The sequence below is a fragment of the Helianthus annuus genome, chromosome 8 (genome assembly GCF_002127325.2).
Source record: "Helianthus annuus cultivar XRQ/B chromosome 8, HanXRQr2.0-SUNRISE, whole genome shotgun sequence".
Taxonomy (NCBI): domain Eukaryota; kingdom Viridiplantae; phylum Streptophyta; class Magnoliopsida; order Asterales; family Asteraceae; genus Helianthus; species Helianthus annuus.
In genome coordinates, this window is record NC_035440.2 from 16,464,837 (window position 1) to 16,472,085 (window position 7,249).

Genomic DNA, 7,249 nt, shown 5'->3' on the forward strand with positions numbered 1-7,249 from the left:
AAACCCAAATTAATGATTTGTAGATCATGGGTTAAATCGTCAATAAAGATGATCATTTATTAAACATCCATTAGTGATGTAGTGCCTACGGACCATACTCATTGTCATATAAGACAAAAGACAGTTGTAGTCTATGACTCCCTGTCAGAAAAGGTAAAAGGACTATGGTTCAAACCTTCATGCCTTGATTCTCTGTAATCCTGGCTTAATATATAAAACGACCTTGTGACTAGGCTTTTGTGCCACTAACAATATTGTTTGTAATTAGGATAAGTTATGTTCAAATCCTAAATGAAAGTGAGTAACAAATTAACCAAATATGGTCTATGTTTACCATGGTTAATGAATTGTCATAAAAGACAATTCCATAATAAACTCCTAAATAAAACTTTGTCATTATCTTCTGTAGCAGATTCAAGTTGCAATGGCTGACCCAAATGAAGTTAATAGTCATTCAAAGGAAGATAACAATGATAACGCCCAAATTCATATAACGGGCGCAGAGTTAAAAGCTTTGGTAGACGAAGCTGTCAAGACGGCCTTAGATCGGCAGTATGAAGAATACAGTGAGTCTCGGAGCAGGACCATATCTACACCACACTCAAAGCCAAGAACCCATTCCAAATCTCACAGCAAACCAGCCTCGACCCCGTCTAAGCCTAAGAAGGACGACGATAGACACTCATCGAATGAGAACAGTGTCCGTCCTAAGGAGAAAGTGTTCGATAATGCATCTCGCGCCAAGGGTTGCATATATAAGTATTTCGTTTCTTGCAAACCCCAAGATTTCACTGGTGAAAAGGGCGCTGTGGATTGCATCACCTGGCTGGACGAAATGGACACCGTGGTGGACATTAGTGGTTGTGCTGAGAGAGACGTGGTGAAGTTTGTATCACAGTCGTTCAAGGGTGAAGCCCTAGCGTGGTGGAGATCTCTGGTTCAAGCCTCAGGGAAGGTTGCTTTATACAGCATGACATGGGAGCAATTCATTGCTCTCATCAAAGAAAACTACTGCCCTCAGCACGAGGTTGAGAAGATCGAGTCTGATTTCCTATCGCTGGTCATGAAGAACCCGGACTGCTGATGTGTGTAAAATGCAACATATAAATTACATCGAATAAGGTATAAAACTAACCCTTTTTAAGTACTAATGTTGGAAAAAGAGTGTTTTTGTCTTCCTTTTGTATTTTCAGGATGAAATGAGCTCAAATTCACAAAAGAAGCAAAAAGACAGCTAATTCTAACATAAATACAAGAAAAGGAACAAAAGTAGACTGCCCGAACCCTCAACGGCATCCTCCCAAGCGAAGAAGAGAAAACAGAAGCCTGAACACGCCCCGTGCTCAGCCAGCACGGGGTCGTGCCCAAGAAGCAGTAGAAAAGACAAACCTGTAGAAGCTTCTATTGCCCACCACGGGGCCGTGTCCAGTGAGCACGGGGGAGTGGTGAAAGTACAGCAGGCGCATTAATTGTAATTGCGAATTACAATTAATGAAGAGAGAGAGTGTCAGACGGGCACGGGGGCGTGTCCAGCGGACACGGGGCCCTGCCCAGCCTTCTGTTCAGCCTATAAATAGGAGTGCTTGGTTTCATTCCAACTCATCCCTTGGCACACCACCTCTCTCACACTTCATCCACCACCCACCACCACCATAACACCATCATCCACCACCATCATCCATTGTCCATCGTAGAGTGTGTGAGTCGTCTCGGGATCCAAGATTGATAGTAAGAGTTCTTGACAATCAAGGCCATATTTGCCTAAGTCTCTTACATCACTTGGTGAAGACAAGTGTTTAGTATAATACTTTTTATTTTTAATCTTTTGCACTTTTTATTTGGTTTTGTATTAATGACTTTAATAACTAGTTGCTTATGTTGAAGGTGATCTTTCCTTATCGTTTGTCCGTGGTGTCTTGGCATTATTTTACTGTCTATATAAAATAAAAGATTTTCACCATTCATATATCCACGGTCTATATGGAGGTATGTTGGCTACCTGGTCGGGGGTTAAGGGAACGGTTTGGTAAGGGTCTTGCCCTTGTTCAGCGTTTAGAGGTCCTGCAAGGGACCTGGGTCAAATTTAGTAGGATCTCCTTCAATGCCCATAGGTATTGGATGGCGGGGATCCAAACTCTTTGACCCCCCTCATAAGTTAACTACTATTAATACTATAACCCGGCTATTTAGGACTGTATCCCTGCTGACTCAGACTACTTAGCCGAGGGTAACGTCACCGCCAAAAGCGGGGCCTACCACAATTTGCATTAATAACTTAATTCATTATCTTCCAATAATCCAACCCTTTAGGATTGTATCCTTGCTGACTCAAACTACTGGGTTGAGGGTAACGTCGCCTTCAAAAGAGGGGCCTACTACAATAACTAAGATAATCTCTTAAACAAGTGCAAAAGTGCGAAAATAATCAAAGGTTATACTAATACACGAGTCGGATCCAAGTGATTCATCTTTTCTATCTGTTTTTATTTTATTTTTATTTTTCAGCATTTAGTTAGTTTTTATTTTCTTAGTTTAAAAACATTTTTCTAACTTTTTGATTTGATTAGACGTTGAGGAAAAACCGGTACTAAAAGCTCTTGTGTCCTTGGACGACCTCGGTATCTTACCAACACTATACTACGTCCACGATGGGTGCACTTGCCCATATATGTGTTTAGTGTTAGTGAATATCGTGTTTTATAAATTTAAAACTTGGCTAAAGGTCTAAAAAGGGCTTAATTATATATCTAAATTATATACACACCGACACACATCAATGCTCCGAATGTTGAAGCTAATAACTTCGAACTTCGGCCGCATTTGATACAAATGCTCCAAAACTCCGCAACCTTCCATGGGCTTGCGGACGAGGATCCTCATCTACATATTACTAATTTCTTAGAAATATGTGATACCTTTCGGATCAACGGAGCATCAAATGACGCCATCCGCCTCCGAATGTTTCCTTTCTCACTAAAAGACCGAGCAAAAGCTTGGCTCAACGCCCTCCCAGCTGGATTGGTAAACACCTGGGATGAACTAGCCCAAAAATTTCTATATAAGTATTTCCCTCCCGCTAAAACGGCTAAATTAATGACTGAAATTAATACATATTCACAAGAGGACGGGGAATCCTTATATGAAACTTGGGAAAGGTTCAAGGAGTTATTACGCAAGTGTCCACATCACGGCCTTGCGATATGGCAACAAGTATCCACTTTCTATAATGGATTGTTTCCACATACAAGGCAGACACTTGATTCTAGCTCCGGGGGACTTTTAGGTAATCGACGCCCGCATGAAATATATAACCAAATTGAGGAAATTGCTCAAACCAATTTTCAATGGCACACCCCCGGGCAATAAATCTATTGCCCCGGGCGCCCATAAGGTCGATGAAAGCACTTCTTTACAAGCCCAAATCGAGGCCCTTTCTTCAAAAATAAAAAAACTGGAAATGACAAAAACAGTCTCGGTTATGGCTTGTGAAGGGTGTGGTGGGTCACATGAAAATTAGAGTTGTATGAAAGAAACGGACGATCAAAAAGAATTGGTAAACTACATTGATAATAGACCTAGGCCGTCGGGTCCTCCAACGGGAACTTACAACCAAGGATGGCGAAACCACCCAAACCTTGGTTGGAGAGAACCCGGCAATAGTAGTAACCAACAAACCCAACGAACAAACTTTCAACAACCAAGAAATGAGTCACAAAATTTCACTCAACAACAAAGTGGACGAGAAAGGCTTGAAGATACTGTATCTCGCCTCATCTCCGACACTGAAAAGAAAAACTCGGAAAGATTTCTACAATTAGAATCAAATTTTAGAAATCAACAAGCTAGTATTCAAAACATAGAAAAACAATTAAATCAAATAGCTCAAAATTTTGCCGAGAGACCGTAAGGCGCATTACCTAGCAATACCGAAACAAACCCAAAAGCACAAGTTCACCTCATCACGCTACGAAACCGCACCGTAGGGCCTGCAGAAGCGTCGCCGCCAACAGAAGAAACGGCACCCACACCTCTGCAGGAAAAGAACTCCCCTCCGTCTCCAGAGCATACCAAAGCTCCTCGAGTTCCATACCCTGGTAGGTTAATTCGTCAGAAGACCAATGAGCAATTCGCGAAGTTCGAAAGTCTATTAAAGCAATTGCATGTCAATATTCCTTTTATTGAGGTCCTAACCCAAATGCCCAAATACTCTAAGTTCATGAGGGACTTCCTCACTCATAAAAAGAAAATTGAAAATTTGCAATTAGTCAATTTAGGCGAAGAATGCTCTGCCCTCGTACTCAATAAATTTCCCCAAAAGAAAATCGATCCCGGAAGCTTCACGATTCCCTGCTCAATAGGGGAGTCCCCCGTTCGTAATGCCCTAGCCGACCTTGGGGCTAGCATTAACCTCATGCCCTCATCAATGTTTAAAAGACTCGGCCTGGGAACCACGAGTCCTACAAAAATGAGCATACAACTCGCTGATCGATCCGTCAAATTCCCACAAGGTGTCATTGAAAATGTCTTGGTAAAGGTAAGCAGTTTCGTCTATCCAGCCGACTTTGTCATACTCGATATGGAGGAAGACACCGAGGTCCCCCTCATACTAGGGAGACCATTTCTTGCCACCTGATGTGTGTAAAATGCAACATATAAATCACATCAATTAAGGCATAAAACTAACCCTTTTTAAGTGCTAATGTTAGAAAAAGAGTGTTTTTGTCTTCATTTTGTATTTTCAGGATGAAATGAGCTCAAAATCACAAAAGAAGCAAAAAGACAACTAATTCTAGCATAAATACAAGAAAAGGAACAAAAGTAGACTGCCCGGACCCTCAACGGCACCTCCCAAATCAAAGGAGAAGAAACAGAGTCTGAACACGCCCCGTGTCCAGCGAACACGGGGGCGTGCCCAGGAAGCAGCAGAAAAGACAAACCAGTAGAAGCTTCCATCGCCCACCACGGGGCCGTGTCCAGCGGGCACGGGGGCGTGGTGAAAGTACAGCAGGCGCATTAATTGTAATTCGCAATTACAATTAATGAGGAGAGAGAGTGTCAGACGGGCACGGGGCCGTGTCCAGCGGACACGGGGCCGTGTCCAGCCTTCTGTTCAGCCTATAAATAGAGGAGCTTGGCTTCATTCTCTCTCATCCCTTGGCACACCACCTCTCTCACACTTCATCCACCACCCACCACCACCATAACACCATCATCCACCACCATCATCCATTGTCCATCGTAGAGTGTGTGAGTCGTCTCGGGATCCAAGATTGATCGTAAGAGTTCTTGACAATCAAGGCCATGTTTGCCTAAGTCTCTTACATCACTTGGTGAAGACAAGTGTTTAGTATAATACTTTTTATTTTTAATCTTTTGCACTTTTTATTTGGTTTTGTATTAATGACTTTAATAACTAGTTACTTATGTTGAAGGTGATCTTTCCTTATCGTTTGTCCATGGTGTCTTGGCATTATTTTACTGTCTATATAAAATAAAAGATTTTCACCATTCATATCTCCACGGTCTATATGGAGGTATGTTGGCTACCTGGTCGGGGGTTAAGGGAACGTTTTGGTAAGGGTCTTGCCCTTGTTCAGCGTTTAGAGGTCCTGCTTGGGACCTGGGTCAAATTTAGTAGGATCTCCTTCAATGCCCATAGGTATTGGATGGCGGGGATCCAAACTCTTTGACCCCCTCATAAGTTAACTACTATTAATACTATAACCCGGCTATTTAGGACTGTATCCCTGCTGACTCAGACTACTTAGCCGAGGGTAACGTCACCGCCAAAAGCGGGGCCTACCACAATTTGCATTAATAACTTAATTCATTATCTTCCAATAATCCAACCCTTTAGGATTGTATCCTTGCTGACTCAAACTACTGGGTTGAGGGTAACGTCGCCTTCAAAAGAGGGGCCTACTACAATAACTAAGATAATCTCTTAAACAAGTGCAAAAGTGCGAAAATAATCAAAGGTTATACTAATACACGAGTCGGATCCAAGTGATTCATCTTTTCTATCTGTTTTTATTTTATTTTTATTTTTCAGCATTTAGTTAGTTTTTATTTTCTTAGTTTAAAAACATTTTTCTAACTTTTTGATTTGATTAGACGTTGAGGAAAAACCGGTACTAAAAGCTCTTGTGTCCTTGGACGACCTCGGTATCTTACCAACACTATACTACGTCCACGATGGGTGCACTTGCCCATATGTGTGTTTAGTGTTAGTGAATATCGTGTTTTATAAATTTAAAACTTGGCTAAAAGTGTAAAAAGGGCTTAAATATATATCAAAAATATAACACACTTCACGCACATCAAGTTTTTGGCGCCGCTGCCGGGGACACAAGGATTTTAAGAAAGTTAGGAATCAACGGCCTAATCATATTTTTATTTTTCTTTAATTTTTTAGGATTTTTTCTTAGATTTTTAGCTTCTGCAGAGCTCAACACGGGGCCGTGCCCGCTGAACACGCCCCGTGCTCAATCATTGGAACTGGCAATCCTGTTTTAAGTCAGACAGTAGGCTGAACACGGGGCCGTGTCCACTCAACACGCCCCCGTGCCCAAGATTCAGTTGCTGAAAACAGAACCGTTAGATCCCGGCGGTTGGTAATTTCTGACACAAACATGAGTAATAGTAATTCTTTTTACTTTCGGCACTCTTATGGTTTGTGGTGTCGAATACGTGGAGGCGAACATGAGGAATTAAAATGTTTTTCCTCACTTATAGGCCCCACTATATAGACCCACCAATTCCTTGTAACCTTAAGAGGGGCGAAAGTAAAAATAAGCACTATTTCTCCCTCGAATGCGCCCAGCCAGATATTCTAGGAGAAATGCTCCTTGACGAGTTATTTCAACTAGAAGAACTACTTCTCAATTGGTGAAAAGAACTTAGGAAGGATTTTTTAGATCCATCCCAAGACGATGACCATGAGGAAATGTTGGAACTGCATTCCAACAACCTCGTTGCTCCCGAAAATACCTTCTTACCTCGAAAAGACGCGGACGATAGTCGTCCCTGTGCCGATTGTGCCGTGAAGGACTCCCCATCGACTTCGTTCGGTGCATACATAGACCTGAGCGATTCGGCATACACCTTCTTTAACGAGAGCCCGGGAAAGGGTTGGACTTGTCCACCTAGAATGAAAATAGGAATCACCCTCACCGACAACCTCTTGCGTTCTCGCCTTAGTATAGGACAATTAAGGTATCTTAGGCACTTTGGGGTTGTTCCAACAAGT

The 7,249-nt window shown here is 42.2% G+C and overlaps 1 non-coding gene across 1 annotated transcript; it reads right to left on the reverse strand.

Annotated features, from left to right (window-relative positions):
• Positions 1-3,087: 3,087 nt before the first annotated feature.
• LOC118481390 lies at positions 3,088-3,194 on the reverse strand. Its single transcript, XR_004865597.1, has one exon. It is a non-coding gene; the product is annotated as a small nucleolar RNA R71 (small nucleolar RNA).
• Positions 3,195-7,249: the final 4,055 nt, after the last annotated feature.